This window comes from Danio rerio, chromosome 7 (assembly GCF_052040795.2).
Source record: "Danio rerio strain M-AB ecotype USA chromosome 7, GRCz13ab, whole genome shotgun sequence".
In the NCBI taxonomy this organism is placed as follows: domain Eukaryota; kingdom Metazoa; phylum Chordata; class Actinopteri; order Cypriniformes; family Danionidae; genus Danio; species Danio rerio.
Window position 1 is genome coordinate 23,094,658 of NC_141027.1, and position 12,302 is coordinate 23,106,959.

A 12,302-nucleotide genomic window follows, 5' to 3' on the forward strand; every position below is an offset into this window, starting at 1 on the left:
AGACTATATTAAGTTGGCCTTAATGGAAAATAAATATTTTACCCGTTTACTCCAGGTCTCATTAAATTCCTCAGAATTCCTCAGACTTCAGAGGGTTCAATGTTTGCCTTTCCATCATGTAGATTTCCTAAAAACTACTTTAAACCAGTCACTATTTTGAGGTATGTTGAGTTGTAATCATTTTCTGGTTACAGGCTGGTAAAAATCTGTTTTTCTTTAAACATAGGATTTGTGAGGCTCAAATGTGAATTCAGTGGGGATATGGAACATATTCTCTAATCACTTATGAATTTTTTGACCAATACACCTAAATGTTTAAACATTTCCATAATGTATTTGTATGCTTTGCTTTATTAAAGCCACACATTTTCCAACAGATTTTTGTTTTAAAACTTGAAAATTTCATCATTTACTCTCCCTTCACTTGTTCCTAACCTGTTTGACTTTCTTCACTTGAACACAAAAGAAGATATTTTGAAAAATGTTGGATACCTGTAACCAGACTTCCATCGTATTTGTTTTTCCAATCAATTTTTACAGGTTTTCAGCTTCCTTTAGAATTTATATTTTAATGTTCAACAAATACTTTTAAAAAGGGTTTGGAACCGCATCAGATGGAGCACATTTTTATTTGGGGGTGAAATATCTCTTTAAGCTTTTGTTTATGTTCATAAAAGAGCATAAAAAGGGATAGTTCACCCAAAAATTACAATTTACTCTCCAAACCTTTACCTTGGTTCCAAATCTTTATTATTTTCTTTCTTCTGTCAAACCCAAAAGATGTGTTAAGGGAAAACTAAAAACATTGTCTTCCATAGCAGTAAACTCGGTGCTATCAGTGTTACAGGTTTCTATCATTTTTATAAAATATCTTCTTTTGAGTTTAAATAGTGAGTTAATGATGACATAATTTTCTTTTTTGGGGGTGAATTCTCTCTTTAAATGAATCTGTTCATAATATGAAGTGGTTGTCTCTTTAATACACTGATTAAACCACTTGATTCATGTAGATAGGCCTACATTTTTTAAAGCATCAGAGTTTTGCGTAGTTAAACTTTAATCAGAGAAACCGAAACCTCAGATTTGCCCAAAAACTGTTTCATGTCGAGTACACAAGGAAAGAATGTTCATTTTGGGTGAACTAACCTCAACATTTCACAGTTTAACCAGTAGGAGGCATCGTGTTGCCAGATCCTCCATCATCGTCACCATCGATCATGTGCGTCTGCATTCAACCGCATGTCTTTCCAACCTCACTCAATCATAGCGCCTTTAAAAAATAACAAATAACCTCGATCGCACTCATCCCCGGTGATTATTGAATGTAGAAAACCACTCTTGTTTATCTGAAGAGATTGTCTGGCGATTCTGATGTCCAAACATCCTCTGTGACGTCTGCTGGTCGTTTTTGGATGCAGCTCGAGTCACAGCTGTGAGTCTGGCCAATCCATCACGGCCAACGGCGAATAACAAACCTCTCGGACCTGCTTCTGTTTGCTCTTTTTTTTTTCTTCCTGCGAGTTTGTCACGTGTGCGTCAGAAGTGGATTGAAAGGGGGAAAGACTGCCTTTGATTAGCATAAGTCTTCTTGACTCGCTCATTGGGATGGCAGAATGCTGATTGCTTGTCCTCAAGGCTTTAAAGGCTGATGTTTCTAATCCTTGTTGTTATATTCCACTCATTGATGTTTGTGCGTTAAGGTCCCAAATGGCATGTTTCTGTGCACATTGCTATCAGCGGTCAGCACACTTTGATCACTGACCGATTGGAAGCTGGGGGTTCTGCCTTCAAATGTTTTGGTCTGAATCCAGGAACAATGTGGAAATCTTGATTAGAAGTGGCAACTGATTTGTTTACAGCTAAATAATTGCCATTTGTAATCAGGATGCTTAAATATTTGTGGATAAAAATGTGACTTTATTAATTGGGATTAGAGGGCCAACACATGAAAATCTGGCAGAGTGAAAATGGAGGAGCCATCTGTTGAATAATGTATCATATTTATGTGATATTCTGTCCTAAAACACATTTTGGTTTAAATTAAAGATAATATCTGTGTTCTTCTTGAGGCTAATTGGAAAAAAAAGTTAAAAGGGGAGGGAACAACGAGAGCTGTCAGAATAGAGCTAATTAATATTCACGACCAGTCCAAATATGGTCAATATGGAGCTACTGATTATAGGGGTAATTTGTGGAGTAATAAATAAACATATAATGCCATTTCTGGAGATGTTTTGAAGATGCATACTAAGTAGATATCAGAGAACAATTTAATTTATTCAGACATTTACATTTTCGTTTAAAAACACAATTTTTTTCTCTCTGTTTTATTCCTTCCGTCCACACAGACTTTTGAAGAAAATTTAAAATCGCTGTTTTCATGTTGCAGTGTGGACTGTGAAAACGGAGGCTTTCAAAAACAATGACGCATTTTAGTCATGTGACACAGTCATGTGACTAGTTCAGGTATCAATAGGTGCGTTCGACTTCATGCAGCGCTGCGCAGATCGATCGAAATCTGTCTTAAAGCGGTGCATTCTGGTTAGAAATCTTGTCCGGATTGATGCTGCGCCGACGCCACGTGACTGTCACATGTGGCATCAAAGTACCGCGACAGCGCTCCGAGATCAGACGGCAAACTCAGACCGTGCAGCTTCTGAAGAGTGACTGCAGGAGCTTTGATGACGACACCAATATTACACGATTGGCCGAGTTTACCACATGACAACAAACACGTGTATTTCAGGTTTATAATTGGACAAATTCCGATTCAAAAGTTTCAAAACAAACAATTCACTTTTCACACCCTCTCTATCCTGCACACATCTTGCTTATTAAAAGACTACAAATATTTTACTGCAGTAATCATCTTTTGTTAAATAATCTGGTTATAAAGGTTAGCTTGTTTGCGCAGGTTTATTTTTAACTTTTTTATACAGACTATTTACTGCATTCATCCCCATGAACTATTTTATTAAATAATTATAAAATGGTTTTATTATTATAATATAAATATCTATTTTATTTCCTGTCTAGCAGTTTAAAGGCTACCTGCTCTTTCTTGGAAACTTCTACATAGCTCACTTATTTTACCTTTTGTTGTTTTCAACACAATCTTTTTTAATTAAAATGCTTTTTTGAAATTTCATTCATTATCCAAAATGATGTCATTTATTAAGACCTAATCAAAACACCTTGTTTTGCTTTTTACATTGGAAATTTTTCTATCTATAAATGTACATATATGTAAACCCTTTTTTAGCATATTCAAACAAGAAGTATTAGCCTAAAGGTTGATGTTTAACTCCTAGAATTTATGCTTATTGCTTTGTATTTAATAGACCTGTTCGTTTTTATGTTTATATTAACCTCTCATTTCCTCTTATTTCTCTCATGCATTTGTTATATCTTTTATTCATAATTCTCTCTTATTGTTTAAAAAGGAACTACAGTTTGTAGAAACTGTATTCTGTTTTATTTGTAAATGTTTTGTTGTTATAAATAAAAATAACAAAAAAATATGATGACGCCATGTAATCGGTCATCATGACTGCAGCAACTTTGAGTCCCGAAGTGTCCAGCTGTCCGTCTTGACGGCTCCGTTTTCAACTCCGCCCCGCCTGCGCTCGGCTAATCTCGTTGATCACCGGCTGCAGCTGAGCTTCATGTCGAACGCACCTATTAGGTGCGTTCGACTTCATGCAGCGCTGCGCAGATCGATCGAAATCTGTCTTAAAGCGGTGCATTCTGGTTAGAAATCTTGTCCGGATTGATGCTGCGCCGACGCCACGTGACTGTCACATGTGGCATCAAAGTACCGCGACAGCGCTCCGAGATCAGACGGCAAACTCAGACCGTGCAGCTTCTGAAGAGCGACTGCAGGAGCTTTGATGACGACACCGATATTACACGATTGGCCGAGTTCACCACATGACAACAAACACGTGTATTTCGGGTTTATAATTGGACAAATTCCGATTCAGAAGTTTTAAAACAAACAATTCACTTTTCACACCCTCTCTATCCTGTACACATCTTGCTTATTAAAAGACTACCAATATTTTACTGCAGTAATCATCTTTTGTTAAATAATCTGGTTATAAAGGTTAGCTTGTTTGCACAGGTTTATTTTTAACTTTTTTATAAAGACTATTTACTGCATTCATCTCCATGAACGATTTAAAGGATATATTTTAGTGTATATTTTAGTGAATAACCTAAATATGAACTCAAATAAGTCTTACAGACTTGAAATAAAATAATCATCATCATTGATCCTGCCACGTTAAAGCTCTCTTAACAAATTAAAGTAAAGAACTATTTTATTAAATTATTATAAAATGGTTTTATTATTATAATATAAATATATATTTTATTTCCTGTCTAGCAGTTTAAAGGCTACCTGCTCTTTCTGGGAAACTTCTACATAGCTCACTTATTTTACCTTTTGTTCTGTTCAACACAATCTTTTTGGATTAAAATGCTTTTTTGAAAATTCATTCATCATCCAAAATAATGTCATTTATTAAGACCTAATCAAAACACCTTGTTTTGCTTTTTACATGGGAAATTTTTATATCTATAAATGTACATATAGGCCTATGTAAACCCTTTTTTAGCAGATTCAAAGATTGATGTTTAACTCCTAGAATTTATGCTTATTGCTTTGTATTTAATAGACCTGTTCGTTTTTATGTTTATATTAACCTCTCATTTCCTCTTATTTCTCTCATGCATTTGTTATATATTTTATTCATAATTCTCTCTTATTGTTTAAAAAGGAACTACAGTTCGTAGAGACTGTATTCTGTTTTATTTGTAAATGTTTTGTTGTTATAAATAAAAATAACAAAAAAATAAATAAATATGATGACGCCATGTGATCGGTCATCATGACTGCAGCAACTTTGAGTCCCGAAGTGTCCAGCTGTCCGTCTTGACGGCTCCGTTTTCAACTCCGCCCCGCCTGCGCTCGGCTAATCTCGTTGATCACCGGCTGCAGCTGAGCTTCATGTCGAACGCACCTTTTGTAAAGCAGATGTTTTGACAGCTTTAATAATGTCAGTTTGTACATGATCCACATTGCTGCAACATTTCAAACAGACAGAAGTAAATGAACTGAGTGTTTAAATGAGTTTTATAGGTGTTTTCATTCATTTTATTCTGGATGACAGAAAGAATTGAAAACAATAATGTGAACAAGTAGTTTTTTCAAATTTATCCAGATTAGTGTAGACAGAGTAGCCTATAGAACATTAACAAAGACTTTTAGCTGAAATTGTGGTCTTTTGTGATTCAAAAATTGGCCATTTATCAATGGCCACTTTAAGAGACAAAAAAAACAAGGAAATACGGTAACGCTTTCTTTTACAACCCGCAAAGTACCGCGTAAGTACAGTGAAATTACAGTGTACTTTTCTGTACGTACTGTGTAAGTATAATGAACGTATGTGTAGGTATAAGGGAACAAACCGTAATGCTTGGGTAAAAAGGGGGTAACAACCAGATGTTCATCACGAAAATTACCGCGTAAGTACAGTGAAATAACGGTGTACTTTTCTGTACCTATAGTGTAAGTATAAATAATGTTTACGTAAGTATAAGGGAACAAACTGTAATGCTCGGGTAATAAGGGGGTAACAACCAGATATTTAGCATGAAAGGTACCGCGTAAGTACAGTGAAATAAGGTTGTACTTTTCTTTAAATTGCAAAAGAACAAACCATAATGTTTGCGTAAAAGGGGAGTAACAATAAGATATCCATCACGCAAAGAAGTATATTAAGTTTACGATGTACATTTCTTCAAGTATTGTATACATATAAAGAATTATGCAAGGATGGTGACAACCTATTGCTATCTGCGAATGTACTGTATATGCACCTGCGTGAGTACATTAGTACTCTTATTCAGTGCTTGGGTTTTATATGGGGTGTTTAATGAATAAAAGGTTTACAACCTGTGAAATTTTGAACCCTTATTGTATACTGTATGTATTTTAAATCTGCAATTCAATATAAAATATATTTCCATACACTACTTACCTTGTTTACTTGTCGTTCTCACCAAAGCCATCAATGTCTCCATAACTCACTATCAACAAATAACTTTGCATGATATAGGCCTACCGTCAGGGTTCAATGCAGATTAAAACAGGCTCGCATCTTTACTGCTGTTGCACAGGGGGGCTAACTGTTGCATTTCAGTAAATGTATAGCTGATGCTTTATAGAAAAATCTAGTAATTTGGTCTTCAATCAATAAAAACTGCTGCTGTAGTTTACTCTGTTCTTAGTGTTCAAGTATACACTAGTATGTTAAAGTTCAGCTTCTTCCCTCTTTGTTCCCTGTAGTTAAAGGGTAAATACAGTATTTGTTCCCTCCTTGTTCCCTGTACTTACAGGGTAAATACCACATTTGAGGGTTGTAAATTAAAGTGAAGCTTTGTTCCTCCCTTGTTACCTGTACTTACAGGGTAAATACCACATTTGAGGGTTGTAAATTAAAGTGAAGCTTTGTTCCTCTCTTGTTACCTCCTTGTTCCCTGTACTTACAGGGTAAATACCAAATTTAAGGGTTGTAAATTAAAGTGAAGCTTTGTTCCTCCCTTGTTCCCTGTACTTACAGGGTAAATACCAAATTTAAGGGTTGTAAATTAAAGTGAAGCTTTGTTCCTCTCTTGTTACCTCCTTGTTCCCTATACTTACAGGGTAAATACCACATTTGAGGGTTGTAAATTAAAGTGAAGCTTTGTTCCTCTCTTGTTACCTCCTTGTTCCCTGTACTTACAGGGTAAATACCAAATTTGAGGGTTGTAAATTAAAGTGAAGCTTTGTTCCTCTCTTGTTACCTCCTTGTTCCCTATACTTACAGGGTAAATACCACATTTGAGGGTTGTAAATTAAAGTGAAGCTTTGTTCCTCTCTTGTTACCTCCTTGTTACCTGTACTTACAGGGTAAATACCACATTTGAGGGTTGTAAATTAAAGTGAAGCTTTGTTCCTCTCTTGTTACCTGTAGTTAAAGGGTAAATACAACATTTGTTCCCCCCTTGTTCCCTTTAGTTTACAATGTAAAATCTTAAAGGCAGTGAAATAAATATACAAACACACAATATATTTCTTCTTTACTTTGTAACCTTTATTTTAATAAATAAGCATTTTAAAAGACTTCATATTAATCAAACATTGTCTTGTCTATCATTGCCTATACTCATTCATTTTCTCTTCAGCTTTGTCCTTTTGTTAATCTGGGGTCGCCACAGTGGAATAAACCACCATCTTATCCAGCATATGTTTTACGCAGTGGATGCCCTTCCAGCTGCAACCCATCTCTGGGAAACATCCATACACACTCACTCACACGCATTCACTACGGACAATTTAGTCTACCCAATTCACCTGTACCGCATGTCTTTGGACTGTGAGGGAAACCGGAGCACCCGGAGGAAACCCACGCGAACGCAGGGAGAACTCCATGCAGAAACCTTCTTGATGTGAGGAAACAGCACTACCTACTGTGCCACCCAGCTGCAACCCATCACTGGGAAACATCCATACATACTCATTCACACACATACACTACGGACAATTTTACCTTACCCAATGTCACCACATATTTTTGGACTTTTGGGAGCACCCGGAGGAAACCCACGCCAACATGGGGAGAACATGCAAACTCCACACAGAAATGCCAACTGACCCAGCCGAGGCTCGAACCAGCGACCTTCTTGCTGTGAGGCGATTGTGCTACCCACTGCACCTGCCTATACTCAGACAGCAAAATAACACATTATTTCCTTCCCCCTTTTTTTCTGGCATCTCTTGCTTGGCTTCCTCTTCTGCTCTTCTCAGCTTCCACTGAGGACTCTGATGGTATGTGGCTGATGAAATCCTATGGGTCTTGCTGCTCTGCATTTATATAAAATATATAAACAGACAGAAAGGCTTTTAGTAAGCTATAGACATGTTTATTTTCCTGTTTAATGTGTGTGTAGTGGTTGTCCAACAATTTCACACACTAAACATTTACAGATACCATACAGACACTATACATTACTATCAAACAAAAGTACTATCATCAGATCATATGGGAGATTGTGATCATTTATAGCGATAATAATTAAAGCGCAGAGGGGAAAAGGCTTAAATATATGTGCAGGCAGTATAGACTTTGAAGTAAAGATTATTTGCAGTTCAGTGTACATATTTAAATTCTGTGTCACTCATTAAATGGTAAGTAAATGTAACGTTTGGGTTAACTACCCCTAAGGTTAGTTTTTGATTAAAGTACATGTCTTAACCCATCATTAGTCCTCTTTGCTCAAATAAAATGAAAACTTTACGATGGTGTTGTCTCGACAATTAGAAAAATAAAAAAATAGTGTGAAACTGATAACGCCAGCAAGAACAGAGAATAACTTCTAATTTACTCATGACCATAGACACTGTTTGAAACACCTCGCACATGTAATCATATTATATAATGCATACGTAAATACAAATAAATGTTATTTTATAAAAAAATCATATAAAAAACTCAAGGATTTTAGATTCTGATGATCGTTAAACGCGTCATAACAGTGTTGTGAAAAGGGTGTAATTGTTAAAAATAGGTACAAACATCAGATATAAACAAAAACCTAAACAAACACTTCTATGTACATAACGTCATAAAAATACTTGTTTTATTTACCTCGCGCTGCCGTCCTTGTACTGCCGTGAACAGGAAATTCTGGGAATGGAGGACGGAGAGTTGAATCGATTCGTCTTCAACAAACCGATCAGTGTGACATCAAAACATCGCGAGAACAACAGACAGCTCCGTGTGCATTTGAATCCATCTCGCGATATTGTATCACTTCAGGTACGCGCCTACTGATTCGTTGATTCAAACGAGTTGTGAATCAAGAAGCCTCTAAAGATCCGAATCAAACTGCAGCAGCACGCCACGAGGTTTTGCTCAGACTTTTGGGACGTTTGGAATTGCTCCGTCTTGTCACCATGTAACACATGTGAGTAAATCGTTGTCAGTAAATAAGGCGATTGTTACGATTAGAAATTGTGCATTAACCAGATTATATTTATTTTGTTTCATTTGTTTTTAGCGTAACATTAACGTTAGTTCATGGCCGAATCTAAACGGCCAGCAGCGAATATTTACCAATGTTTACTGTCGTTTACTTTGCACATCTTAGAAATGTTGCCAAAGTTCCTATGGATTTAGTTTCTTCATGTCATTCCAGAAAGACTGGATGATGATCAGGTCAGATCTCTGTGGCTGTTGTCATACTGACTGTGCAGACGATTTTCTCCCTTTATACGTTAATTACAGCAAAGTTAATGACAAAATTAATGTTTGGAAATGTAAATTGATATTTTCTGTAGCATGCCAGTTTGATATATCAATATATCAGTTTGATATCCCCCCCACCCAATTACTAGTAACGTTTGCCTAGGACTTTAGCACAGTAGCCTACTATTTAAGCCTTTTCCCCTCTGCGCTTTAATTATTATCGCTATAAATGATCACAATCTCCCATATGATCTGATGATAGTACTTTTGTTTGATAGTAATGTATAGTGTCTGTATGGTATCTGTAAATGTTTAGTGTGTGAAATTGTTGGACAACCACTACACACACATTAAACAGGAAAATAAACATGTCTATAGCTTACTAAAAGCCTTTCTGTCTGTTTATATATTTTATATAAATGCAGAGCAGCAAGACCCATAGGATTTCATCAGCCACATACCATCAGAGTCCTCAGTGGAAGCTGAGAAGAGCAGAAGAGGAAGCCAAGCAAGAGATGCCAGAAAAAAAGGGGGAAGGAAATAATGTGTTATTTTGCTGTCTGAGTATAGGCAGGTGCAGTGGGTAGCACAATCGCCTCACAGCAAGAAGGTCGCTGGTTCGAGCCTCGGCTGGGTCAGTTGGCATTTCTGTGTGGAGTTTGCATGTTCTCCCCATGTTGGCGTGGGTTTCCTCCGGGTGCTCCCAAAAGTCCAAAAATATGTGGTGACATTGGGTAAGGTAAAATTGTCCGTAGTGTATGTGTGTGAATGAGTATGTATGGATGTTTCCCAGTGATGGGTTGCAGCTGGGTGGCACAGTAGGTAGTGCTGTTTCCTCACATCAAGAAGGTTTCTGCATGGAGTTCTCCCTGCGTTCGCGTGGGTTTCCTCCGGGTGCTCCGGTTTCCCTCACAGTCCAAAGACATGCGGTACAGGTGAATTGGGTAGACTAAATTGTCCGTAGTGAATGCGTGTGAGTGAGTGTGTATGGATGTTTCCCAGAGATGGGTTGCAGCTGGAAGGGCATCCACTGCGTAAAACATATGCTGGATAAGATGGTGGTTTATTCCACTGTGGCGACCCCAGATTAACAAAAGGACAAAGCTGAAGAGAAAATGAATGAGTATAGGCAATGATAGACAAGACAATGTTTGATTAATATGAAGTCTTTTAAAATGCTTATTTATTAAAATAAAGGTTACAAAGTAAAGAAGAAATATATTGTGTGTTTGTATATTTATTTCACTGCCTTTAAGATTTTACATTGTAAACTAAAGGGAACAAGGGGGGAACAAATGTTGTATTTACCCTTTAACTACAGGTAACAAGAGAGGAACAAAGCTTCACTTTAATTTACAACCCTCAAATGTGGTATTTACCCTGTAAGTACAGGTAACAAGGAGGTAACAAGAGAGGAACAAAGCTTCACTTTAATTTACAACCCTCAAATGTGGTATTTACCCTGTAAGTATAGGGAACAAGGAGGTAACAAGAGAGGAACAAAGCTTCACTTTAATTTACAACCCTCAAATTTGGTATTTACCCTGTAAGTACAGGGAACAAGGAGGTAACAAGAGAGGAACAAAGCTTCACTTTAATTTACAACCCTCAAATGTGGTATTTACCCTGTAAGTATAGGGAACAAGGAGGTAACAAGAGAGGAACAAAGCTTCACTTTAATTTACAACCCTTAAATTTGGTATTTACCCTGTAAGTACAGGGAACAAGGGAGGAACAAAGCTTCACTTTAATTTACAACCCTTAAATTTGGTATTTACCCTGTAAGTACAGGGAACAAGGAGGTAACAAGAGAGGAACAAAGCTTCACTTTAATTTACAACCCTCAAATGTGGTATTTACCCTGTAAGTACAGGTAACAAGGGAGGAACAAAGCTTCACTTTAATTTACAACCCTCAAATGTGGTATTTACCCTGTAAGTACAGGGAACAAGGAGGGAACAAATACTGTATTTACCCTTTAACTACAGGGAACAAAGAGGGAAGAAGCTGAACTTTAACATACTAGTGTATACTTGAACACTAAGAACAGAGTAAACTACAGCAGCAGTTTTTATTGATTGAAGACCAAATTACTAGATTTTTCTATAAAGCATCAGCTATACATTTACTGAAATGCAACAGTTAGCCCCCCTGTGCAACAGCAGTAAAGATGCGAGCCTGTTTTAATCTGCATTGAACCCTGACGGTAGGCCTATATCATGCAAAGTTATTTGTTGATAGTGAGTTATGGAGACATTGATGGCTTTGGTGAGATCGACGAGTAAACATAAGGTAAGTAGTGTATGGAAATATATTTTATATTGAATTGCAGATTTAAAATACATACAGTATACAATAAGGGTTCAAAATTTCACAGGTTGTAAACCTTTTATTCATTAAACACCCCATATAAAACCCAAGCACTGAATAAGAGTACTAATGTACTCACGCAGGTGCATATACAGTACATTCGCAGATAGCAATAGGTTGTCACCATCCTTGCATAATTCTTTATATGTATACAATACTTGAAGAAATGTACATCGTAAACTTAATATACTTCTTTGCGTGATGGATATCTTATTGTTACTCCCCTTTTACGCAAACATTATGGTTTGTTCTTTTGCAATTTAAAGAAAAGTACAACCTTATTTCACTGTACTTACGCGGTACCTTTCATGCTGAATATCTGGTTGTTACCCCCTTATTACCCGAGCATTACAGTTTGTTCCCTTATACTTACGTAAACATTATTTATACTTACACTATAGGTACAGAAAAGTACACCGTTATTTCACTGTACTTACGCGGTAATTTTCGTGATGAACATCTGGTTGTTACCCCCTTTTTACCCAAGCATTACGGTTTGTTCCCTTATACCTACACATACGTTCATTATACTTACACAGTACGTACAGAAAAGTACACTGTAATTTCACTGTACTTACGCGGTACTTTGCGGGTTGTAAAAGAAAGCGTTACCGGAAATACCAGCCTGATCTCACGAGG